Source organism: Galleria mellonella, unplaced genomic scaffold, assembly GCF_026898425.1.
Source record: "Galleria mellonella isolate WM207_F2 unplaced genomic scaffold, CSIRO_AGI_GalMel_v1 utg171, whole genome shotgun sequence".
Lineage (NCBI taxonomy): Eukaryota > Metazoa > Arthropoda > Insecta > Lepidoptera > Pyralidae > Galleria > Galleria mellonella.
Genome location: NW_026442014.1, coordinates 4,853,871 through 4,866,893, shown reverse-complemented (window position 1 = coordinate 4,866,893; position 13,023 = coordinate 4,853,871).

Below are 13,023 nucleotides of genomic sequence, written 5' to 3'. Positions count from 1 at the left end.
GTGTTAATGGTTTATGGACATGAACGCCTTATGTTATTTTTTTATGCAACTTAGAATGGCCAACATGCTAACGGCATGCCGTCGCCTATAGACATGAGCAATACTATGGACATAATAGAGTATACTGATTCGCCTATGATACTCTCCATGCGTTGCCATTCTTGAGGAGTTCGGTGTTATTCTTCTGTACCCTGTAAATTGTCGTTGTTATCACACTCTTCAAACCGAAAAACAGACATGCAAACATAACTGCTTCACGGTAGAAACACGAAAGGGACAGAGGTGCCCAAGGAAACGACTGTGTTGCAACAGCATAATATATATAAAATAATAATATAAAACATTATATGCTCTGAAATTTTTCTGCCATAACCTTATCATTTTTACCAAATAACACTTAAGCTGACACAGTTTTTGGCCGGTAGAAGCATGAATAGAAGAATAGAGAAGAGACAGAGGTATATGTACTGACGATTTTTATTTTTTTAATTTTCAAGATGATTCATTATATTGGCTATTTATCATGAGCATATTACAACTACTAGCAAGGTTGTTAAGGCGTCAAGAGTCAACAAACAAACAAATTCACATTCACATGTATTAGTAAGGATTCTGCTGTAGCTGCAGTTGCTAATTTAAATTGACACATTAGGCCAGACGAAAATACACCGCGACCGTCTGGCGGATCGCGGAGAGTGTGGGTCGGGTGTGAACCACCCCTTATCTCAGTTATAGTATCACAGTGCAGTTCCCTGTTGTCATATAGATTGACAGTGTGCTCTTACCTTTACTCATAAAAGCGATGAAATTTAAATGCCTCATATTATACGTTCCAGTCATAAAATTTATTCTTTTTGGTAGAAAGCTATCTCTATTCAGTTTCGCTAATATGCATAAAATTTTCTTTTCTACATTACACCTCGGTACTCCAGTATGTTAGAATTAATATTCAAATAAATCCACGATATTAAACTATATGCTGTCTTAGTTAATGTTAAACTTTTACGTTGTTAACACATATTTCACATAAACGTCGACAATAAAGAACAAGTGTGTATGTAGGTACTTTATACCTGCAAAAATTTTACATCGTGTTAAGTCCCGATAGTGTATTTAAAATATATATGGTACCTTATTAAGTAACAGTTATTCTTTTTAAAAGATGACTTGAGCTGAGAAGCGGGGCATTAAAATATTAAAAGTTTTATAATAAAAATAAAATGATATAGTCACCTTGTCTGTGCTATCGATGTTCAATTAAGAGGCACCAGGGAGGGATGATGAATGAGGATGAAGGCAGATTAATCAGCTCGTCGTGATTAATTATTTAAGAATCAACTACAATAGTTTATAGGGGGACTTGATAGAGTATATTACTAGAAATGGAGTAGTTAATTTCCATTACTAATAATCCCTTTCCCCCGCATTTAAAGGTTGTTATGGTGAGAGAAATATTAGAGTTATTGAAACTGGCGAGATGAGTTATTAAGTTATATAAAGATATAGATATATGTAAGGATAGTGTTTTTTGCCTCTAGCCTCTAAAATACCTCTAGCTACTCCGTATAATACTCTACATAAATATAGATAAATCTGCTATAAAAATATATATTAGGTCATCTTACTACTGTCTATTCTATATATACTTTCTATATATTAAAATGAAGAAAAATATGCATGACTCTAATCTTTGAGAGGGTAAACAATGGTATTTATATGTATATATATATATATATATACATATATATATATATATATATATATATATATATATATATATATATATATATATATATATATATATATATATATATATATATATATATATATATATATATATATATATATATATATATATATATATATATATATATATATATATATATATCCTTAGAGTTTCCTCCTATCGGTGCAACTAATTCATGCATCTTCCTCCAGCCAGCTCTATCCCAGGCCATATCCTTTATCTCCCTATACGACATGACGCCTAGTGTTTCCTTTATCTGTCCCATGTAGTTAATCCTCGGTCTTCCTCTTCCTCTTTTGCCCTCTATCTTTCCTTCTATTACGCTCTTAAAAAAATCGTCATGTCGTATAAGGTGGCCCAGCATTTTGCCTCTTCTATTCTTTATTATTTTAATCAACGTTCTCTTCTCGTTTACTTTTTTTAGGACTTCCTCGTTCGTTAGTTTTTCTGTCCAGCTTATCCTTTCCATTCTCCTCCATGTCCACATTTCGAATACCTCAAGCATCTTTCTTTCCTTCTACGTGATTGTCCATATATATACTCATATATTTCTTCTTTCTTTCTTTCTCATATATATGTATTATATATGATTATTACTTAACATTATGGAGAACAAGTAATTATATAATGAAAATTACAAAAGGCAAATCTACTTTATGATATTGTACCTAAATATCTAAATTAACCTTAAAAAAATAGGTTACTTCAATATGCAAATTTATGGGTGTGTTGATATTTTTTACAAGTATAAATTCTTATTGTAGAAAGTTAAAGATCTATTATTGTAATTGTATTTGTTATATATTGCTCGTTAATTTTGACTGTATGTTTTTAATTTAAATAAACTAATAAATTAAAAATCATATCAATCACATTAGACATTAAATGTCCTCTGCTGTATATAGGCCTCCCCTTGGGAAGTTTTGTTACTAGTTGCCACGCTTAGCAGGCGGGTTGGCAACTGCATAGACTTTATTTTAAGAGGGATATTACTGCCCATACCTCAACCATTAAGTTCTATTAGTCGTCTCTTAAGAATAAATTTTAAAAAACTTTTTAAAAATGCAAGCGTTATTAGATTGTAATTTTGAAAACATTTAATTGAGACCGATCGTAGCACTGTTTCATATTAGAATATAATATACCACAACCTTTCCATAAGAATGACATAATCCCAAGGTCATAATAAAATAATTATGATATGTAAGAATGCGTTTAGAACGTAAGAAATATATAAAGGTCTCTATTACTCTACTTTCAATTAGATACTGAGACGGTAGCAATTTGACTATAAATATGTAAATAGCGATATCTAAAATACAGTATTATTTTAAATTAAGAATTTATAATTTTTTTTTTAAATTAAAGAGTCTTGACCAATACTTTCAACTAACAAGGAAAGTGGACAGTATAATAGTCGCCGGAGTGATACTACGAGAGCTACGAAAGCGCGACGCGCGCTCTTACGGCGGCGCTGTACGGCGTCCACTCCCGCGCACCGATCCTCGCAATCAATGTATAAATAATCGTTTACCAATGCGTCCGAAAACACGCAAACCACCGCCGTAGTACGATATTTCAGGAAGGTATTCCCCCGTCCGTCAGACGCAACTTCAGCACATCCTATTTATAAGCGTCTATGTATAAATTCACTAAAAGTTAACACCACAACACACGTAACGAATATAAACTCGGAAAAGCCTCTATTAATAATCGACCGACTGACTTTGCTACCAAAAATAATAGTCTAATTGTGAAAAGTTTATGCGCGATGGGTCGTGGACCGGGGCTATCTTGGGGCGGCTAAACTTAGTGGTGCGTACGAGCCAGATGGTAAAATTAGTGCTGTGTTTCAGTACGAGACGCTGTCTGCTCGCTGCTCCTCATGACGACACGGATGCCGCGTCCATTCAGCTCACGCCAGCTACGGCGACGGACACGTAACTGCCAAACTTATGACATTCCATTTACGAATTGCGCGCCATGTTGCCAGGTGAGCGCCAAAATGACCGCTCTCTTGCCGCGCTACAATAACGTAGACTGCCCATAATTATGGCATTGTTTAATAGGATCTTGGTAAAAATTTTAAACTTGTACATGAAACCGTCCAAATTTTTTTAGAAATACTAGACTCCTAAGGATATTGTAAGGTTGCCCGAAACTATAATAACAAAGGTAGACAAAAGGTTGTTAAATTTTTATTCATAGTAATATATAATGTAAATTATTAAGTTCTGAACGAAAGCATAACTCAAGGGCTTTTAAATTTCAGGCCCTATTGAGTTTGGTGGCTTTGACCCGATGAAATGTGGTGGAGCGGCAAATCAAAGGGTTTTTAAGGCCCTTTTGTTCCCCGGCCCATAGTAATGAGAGGATAATTATCTCGAATGACCAGTGGGCGTTCCCTGAAAAGGTTTGTTGATTAAAATTTCTCTTACGGTCAGCGGTCAAGTCTACGCCTTGTTGGGTGCTCTAAATACGCTAAACGGGGATAACTTCGATTCATAATTCACAATTATCCCATTAATGTTCCATATTGGTAACGGGATATAGGCCAACGGGCCAGGCGGTTTCGTATACAGATTTTCTTCTACTTGTACTGGTATATTATCATTTGTCTTCGATGATAGTAGGAATAGGTAATATAGATATCTATATATTGCATTGGATTTATTGATTAAATAAAAATTAGGTACAAAAAGTGGACTTGATGCTAGTAGCATTCTCTACCGGTCAACCTTTGGGATGAACAGTGAATCACGAACGCGGTATTTCTTTATTGGAATAGATATTGAAACTAACAACTAATAATGAATACCTATACAAAATAAATAATAGATATAAAGAAACAATCATATATATATATATATACGCAGTTTGTACAAGTATTCTAAGTTTTGTTCCTATCGACATCATGCAATTTCGTGGACGCATAATTGAGCCAGAAGATATGGACTTTGTACTCTTCCTTTAGCATATCTACATACATAATAAACAAACAAATGAAATAGGCAGTAGATAAACTAATTTGTATTCTCCTTAGTATTGTATTCTTATTCTTGTATTCTCATTTGTATCTATGGGACCAACAGAAATATCATTGCAAGAATTTCCATAGTCCTCGTCATATTATGATGTGTGTCACAACATAATATTTGTATTTTGTTTGTAAACAAAAAATATTCCGTCTTATAGAATTTGAATAGGTACATACTTTTTATGATTACTAATATTTCTATTTGGCGGTATTCTATGGCTTTGGCTACGTAAATTGGTTTAAAATATAGTCTGGATATTGATCTAAGATTATACCTAATCTATTCTGATCTAATACATATATTTGTGTATTGATTTCATACAAATGCATTCAGCTGTTAAAACATAACTGAGTACCAAATATCTGATATTGGGGGGAAAGGGATTGTTAATAATGGGGACTGAGAATCCCATTGCTAGCAATATACCCAACCAGGTCGACCTCCTCGCGGTTCTTCCTGAAAACTATCATGGTTAATTCCTGATGAATTCATCATGATGGGCTAACTGACTTGTTTTCATTCTCATCTATCACCCTTCTCTGGTGCTCTGCTAACATATCCCGTTAGGTCAGGCGGGGTTACCATATCATTTCCACCCATTAAAAAAATCCGATATCTTCATGAAGTTTCACATTTGTGATACTTGGTAACATATACGTAAATATGGACGTAATCAGGGGTGAAAAAGTATATATTCTATATATACATATATATATATATATATATATATATATATATATATATAAAGTTTGAAAATAATTAATAAACATTGGTGCACTCACTTTTATAGCATATCTATGAAACAAACGCACAGACAAATTACAATTAATAGATATATAACAGTTGACTATCAGTATGCATTTATTGATGCCAAAAATATATCTAGTTAAAATTTAAACAGTTTCAAGTAACCTTGACGCTGTACCCGAATTCATTGGAATGTTGCCAAAAAAGATGACAATATTAGTGTTTAGAGAGAGAGAGAGAGCTATTAAAATTCAATATATCTGCGTCGTAACTTTTTTGTTTCTTCTACATAAATATATTTATTTGTTTGTTACTCTTTGGCGTCTTTACAGTTCAAATAATCGTCACCATTTGGCTGAACATAATACCTATTTAGGATAGAGAAGAAAAAATTGAAATATAGACAAACCAAAGTAACTGTTGCTGGCAGTTTAGCCAGCCGGTCTTATTTTATATTTGTATTTTTATTTTATTCATTTACATATTCTTTTTAGTATGTATGTTGTTGACATCTTTTTTTTTTGATAGTTCAAATATATAGAGTTTATGTGACGTACAGCTTATTATACCTCTATACACAGTAATCATACTTTGGTTTATCTATATTTCTAATTTAATTCAAAACTGTCCAGCCATTTAAGATTAGTTATACTTGATTGATTATTTACTTATACTTTTGTACACATAAAAATATGTTTTTTTTTTTTTATACAACTTAGAATGGCAAACAAGCTGATGGCCCACCTGATAGAAAGTGGTAACCGTCGCCTATAGACATGAGCAGTACCATGGACATAACAGAGTACACTGTTTCGCCCATGATACCCCCCATGCGTTGCCATTCCTGAGGACTCAGATATTATTCCCCTGTACCCTGTAAATTCACGCCATATCCCATTCTTTAAACTGAAACACAGTCACGCAAACAAAACTGCTTCACGGTAGAAACACGAATGGGACAGAGGTACCCAAGCAATCGACTTTTGTACAAAGTCTCCCTGTTTACAAGACGGATTAAACATCTGATGACATTCTCTACCAATCAACCGTTACACTAAACATAGAGAGTAAATGCTGGTGCATTGGTCTAATAAAATCAATTTGTAAATGAAATAAATATTTTGATAGAAAACAACATTTTAATATGAATAAACATACATATGTACACATAGAATAATAACAATAATTAAATATTGTAAAAAAAACTTTCATATTTTATTATATATTACACAGAAACATAAAGGGAATTATTAATATCTATAGGACATTAGTAGTTGCCACGCTTAGCAGGTAAATTAGCAATCGCAATTAGGTTTTAGTGACGTTTAAGAGGGACGCTGCTGCCTATCCCTCGACCATTAAATATCCTTTGCCACATCTTACGACACCTATGGGAAAAGAAAATGTAGCCCATTCTATGTTGGTATCACCACGGCTATACCAAATGTTACGGCTAATATGAAACGACAATGCTACGCAGAATCACTCCAACTACTACTACGACGTAGCTCTTTGAACGGCCAGTAATAGAGTTTTGAACTTTACTAAAAGCTAAAAAGTTAAATAGATTGTTATTTTGTCTGTAATTAAATAAAAAGTATAAAGATTATTAGAGATTTTTTCATAAATTGTATTGTATTATAAAATATTTATTGTACATAATTTATATTGGACATATCAGAAGATTTAAGTACAAAAGTCAATTGCTTGGGTACCTCTGTCTCATTTGTGTTTCAACTGTGAAGCAGTTGTGTTTGCATGGCTGTGTTTTAGTTTGAAGGGTAGGATATGGCAGTGAAATTACAGGATACAGAGAAATAACATCTAAATCCTCAGGAATGGCAACGCATGTGGGGTATTGTGGGCGAAACAGTATATTCTGTTATGTCCATGGTACTGCTCATGTCTATAGGCGAAGTTTACCACTTTCCATCAGGTGGGCCGTCAGCTTGTTTGCTAAGCTAATTGTATAAAAAAAAATATTGTATTATAAAATCTTTATTGTACATAATTTATATTGGACACATTAAAAGATTTAATATACAATGACAGACTTATAAAGGGATCTCTTACAGTTAAACCTTTGAGAAGCTGAAAGAAAACTATAGAATTTGCAAGGGTAAAAACCGTACAGCTAAAGACTCAATCATATAAATTAAACATACAATAATACAATAAAAAAATAATGGACTATTAATGGCTAATATCGTAATGACGGTTGAGTACATTTAGTATTTTTTATACATGTAAACTTAAGTATTTTTATACTGCCCCCCCCCCTCCCTCATACCCCGAAATGGCTGTCAAGCGCAGCAACTACTGGAAAAACCCCCTCAGGGGAGGCAGTGGACAGTAAAAGCTGATATGATGATGATGATGAAACCTCGAAATATATTTTTCACACTTGAAAGTATAGAGGTTTTCAGAGTTAGTTAAAAAGTAACCATCAATCAATGTACGATGTAACATTTCAATCACACGCGCCATTCAGCCACAAATTTAATTTGAACTGATATTGGTATGTCTTTTTTTATTTTGGTATTATTTTTTGATGGAATCTATATTGTGAAATATTTTTTTTTATACAAGAATAAATACACTGTGACCCCTGTGGTACACATGCGTTAAAGTTTTTGACATCTTAACTATTATGCCTGGAGCAAGGGATTGTTATTAATGCGTATTACCAGTCTCATTGCTAGCAAAATACTTCTTCGCTTCTAAATATTCTTTTTAAATATCGATAAAATCTACTCCCATGTTGGTTATAATAATTTTGTCATAATTGAAGTGAAAAGTTGTTGTTTTCTTTTCATGATATAACATGGAAATGTCACAGTAATGATTAATAATTACAGAGAAGAAATAATCACCTAAGAGCAGGCATTTGTCGGCTTACCACAAAAAGGTTAAACATGCGATAGACAAGTGTTCAATAGATGGTCAAACCTTTGCTAAGAAAATATAACATCTGTTTATGTTTAAATATAGGAAAGTCTATGTTATTAAAAATAAAAGGTGCATAAAATAAGTAATAATTTTTACTATAATAATCTATAGATTTTGGTTCATAAAACTATAAATAAACTTTATTTAATTGACTCACTAATATTGAATCATTTAGACACAGTTTTATTAAATACTGGTTAGATAAATAGTATTTTGAATTAATGAAAACTCTTTATTGTTCTCTTGTGTACAGAATGATACAGATTATAAAAAGTGGCAATCTATACACAAACAAAATTAATATTTAATTACATAAATTTAATTACATAATTAGGAAAAAAAGGCAATAATAGGCGACTGTTTTAATTTTTTTTTGTATATATACTTTTGCTTATTTATTAATAGCGAAATTTAACTTATAAATTGGAAATTTCTAAAAACGTTTGCTCGATTAAAATTAAATGTAGTACACGGGAAAGCCTGGTATACAGTTAGTAAATAATAAGTTAAAATGTCGCCGTGTGGTCCTGACATAGAACGGGCCAGCCCTTTCTTTCGCATGGATGTCGTAAGAAGCGACTAAGGGAACTTAATAGTCGAAAGATTGGCAGCAGCGATCCTTTTAAAATATTACCAAAGGCGTTAATTGCGGTTGCCAACCTGAATAGCAAGCGTGGGAACTACTGGCAAGACCTCGCTTATAGGAGAAGCTTATGTTCAGCAGTGGTTAGCTGTCCACTGCTATGATTGATATTTGATTTGATGATCACCATAGATGATGATGATGATGATGAAAGCAAAATATATTATAAGTTTCGAAATCCCACCAAACGCCAACAGTCTGTATAGTCATGCTAATGGAATGTTAATGTTGGATATACTATAAATTCATATGGTTTATATCGTGATATCACAATAATCTAAGTGCAATAGTTTCTAAAGGCGTTTATTACTCAATCACACTTGGCCAGATGAATTGATTTGAATGGAATTTAGTAAACAGATGGATCACGTTCTAGATTCAACCTTTTAGCCCAACTCACTTGGATAAAGCCTCGAGCTAGTCTATATCTATATTTTAATATTATAAAGATGGAAAGATTTGTTTATTTGTTTGTAATGGATAAACTTAAAAACTACTCAGCTGATTTTAAAAATCCTTTTATCTATACAAAGCTCCATTATCAGCGAGTAACGTAGAATAGGGTCGGCAACACGCGCGTAATACTTCTGGTATTGCAGGCGTTCATAGGCTATGGCAACCGCTTACCATCAGGTGGGCCCTATGCTTGTTTGTCACCTCAGTGGTATAAAAAAACTATATATAGCCTATATTTTTCAATAATATAGTAGATATACCTATTTATTCATGCGAAGCTATCACTAGTGATCTGTTCGATCTGAATAAACTCACTGGTTATTTGAATAGAATTATTTTGTTTAATTCCACTACCATTAGTATGTGTGTGACTGCCAGATGCTAGACTGAAGACGGTTTTTTTTTTTGTAAACAATGTAATTATATATTTTTTTTATATAAAACATGATATATGAAAGAAAAAAAGAGGGTTATTTTATTGAACTAGGTGTTATCTTGCAGAAGACCATATCACTGGTTATTTGATTAGAATTATTTTGTTTAATTCCACTACCATTAGTATATGTGTGACTGCCAGATGTCAGACTGAAGACGGTTTTTTTGTGAAACTCAATGTAATTACTTTTTATTTAAAACATGATGTATGAAAGGAAAAAGATGTGGGTTATTGAATTAGGAGTTATCTTGCGGAAGGCCATATCACTGGTTATTTGATTAGAATTATTTTGTTTAATTCCGCTACCATTTATACGTATATGACTGCCAACACTCGAAGATTGATCTATTACTACCAGAAGTTCCACAACCTTCCATATTAGCGAACAATATTTGACTGTCATTTTGTTTATGCACCTTTTGCGTTTCACATTTAAACGAGGCATCTTCAGACAAATTATTAGATCGCTATTCGGAACCTAGTGTTGATTATTGGTGCCCAAGCTGCAAATCACAGTTAACACTAGAACTGAACCGAATGGCTCCAAGTATCTTACTAATATAATTACTAACTTACTAACGGTAACTAGATGATGTCTGTACATGGAGAATATTTTAGAAAAATTAATATAAGGGACCTCGATCAAACTTAAAAATGCCAAAACAATAATCTTTAGTGGGCTTGTCTTTTTGTTTCTGTCTCTCTCTGACTGTCTGTATATTTATTCTGGCATCTGTACGTATGCACTAAATTCAATTTTGTTTTCACAACTGTATACCTGAAGGTCTACCTTAAAGTCTGGCATATATTTCATCTTGATACAACACCATACAACAAAGTAGTGGGAAAAAAGCCTGTAAATAATAATAATATGAGCGTGTATGAAAAGATTGATACATGCAGTGGAAGCAAAAGAGATCTGTTTGAATCGAAGCATATGGCGTTCCATTCTTTCTCCCTACCCTAATGGGAGACAGTTGTGACAGATATGTATGTATATAATAATAATAAAAAGCGCAACTTACCTATTTAAATAATGCGGTCAAATTGAGAGCTTCCAACTTTTCGAAGTCAGTACAAAATGGGTCATTGTTATTACATATCCAATAGGAACGGGTTTACAGTCGGTTCTTTTTATAGACACGTGTTTATTGAAAAGGTTAGTAAGTCACATTCTGTTGATATTCATCTCTATTTAGTGACGTCACTATGACGTCAGTGGCTTAGAATTTGGCAGGAGATGCTTGCCAAGTGAGGTCTTCCGGGTGAGTCCTGTACACATATGGAATGTGATAAAATAAGTTTTATTTAATTAATATTAGATATGTTCTTTTTTTTTTAGAATACGGAACAATCAATTATTAAATAATATACAAAAATATTTTTTATTCAATTAAACTTAATTATTAAGTATTTTTGAATTGTCATTTTTTCATTATTGTACCGCCCAATTTGGAAAACAATTTAAGCTAAAAACAGGAGAGCGCCGCTAGTATTATATAATTTTATTTATTTACTTACCTCAATTTGTTTGCAATATGTGGTATAGGTATAGAGATAGGTATCTATAAGGAAAAATATAGTATGCACGTATTTCGTTACATTGATTCGTAGCTCTGCGTCCCCAGACAAAGTACAAGAAGGGAAGTGGCTGTAGCATTTATCAGTTATTCATAGGTTTACGAGTGCAGCCTGTCTATTGGTAGAACAAGTGTCGGCCGATGTCGAGGAACTAGATAGTTCGACGTGAGTTTCTGATTGCCACCTCCTGAGTTACACGAAACATAGTTCACTAGTGATTCGCCCCGGATTTGAATAGTTGCCATAATAATTATTTCGTGTAGAACCCATATTTTGTTTGTTAGTAAATGCATAAAAGAAAAAAGTTCCTAACCTATATGCCAGTATGCAAACAAACGACCTAAAAATAAATTTTAATTTATTACAAAACATTAAATTTATCTTTATATTACTAAAAAGGACTTATATTATTTGACAATGAAATTATTGTTATAAATACTAAATTAGTTTCGCCGTTTAAGGTATTTTTAAAAATTTATTGGAAATTAAGGGTAAAGAGTAGGCGAATTTAGCCGAAAAAATCATTTAGGCGATTCTTGTATGTGGCTAGCACTGATTAATTAATTAATTTAGTAAAATAATTTATTATATTGTTTATTCCATTCTATCCCAATATTCCATATTCGAACCATAGTACTATAAATATGTAATAAATATTGAGATATTAAATTAATTATATAAGTATCAATAACAAGAATATACATATAATACAACATTATAATGTTATTAGTCGCAGTCGCTGTACCAAATTATTTCAAATTGATTCAACTATTTAAAAGAATAAAAACCCTTACAAAGTGAAGTAACCTTCTGTCTTATAGCGTTTGAAACAAGGTCTATTTTATCCAGTTACTAGTCAATACTCTATCACTAATGTCTGTGGAAATCCAAACTCGTATACAAAAATTTTTGCCGGCATAGTGTTGCCAACTGTTGAGAATAGAATATTCTCTTTTCGGTTGATCGCATTCATGGATCATATTGTCTCCGTGTTCGCTCACGATGGTGTGGTCACATGTTGTTCTATAACAGAAATAAAAATAAATACTTTCTAATATTATAAATAAAAAAAGTGTTTTAAATTATCATATGTTCACATCCAATTTTTTGTAAAAATCGTCATTCACATAGAAACTAGCGGTAATCAATCAATACTCCAGTCACCTCGACGAAATGTAAATAATAACGAGTTATCCAGTAAAGTAATTTTTTAAATTACATTTTAAATTGATATCAATTATAAAAACTGTTGATTAAATGTCGATTGACAAACGTGTATGGTTTTAGTCAACCAAGTACTATTAAATGTTAAAGGTATTAAATGACCATGTCGTTTTAGATATAGTACATTTAAATAAATTTATATGATGTTAAAAGAGTAACTGATGAGTTTCTTACAGGTTCTTATCAGCAGATAATAAAATTC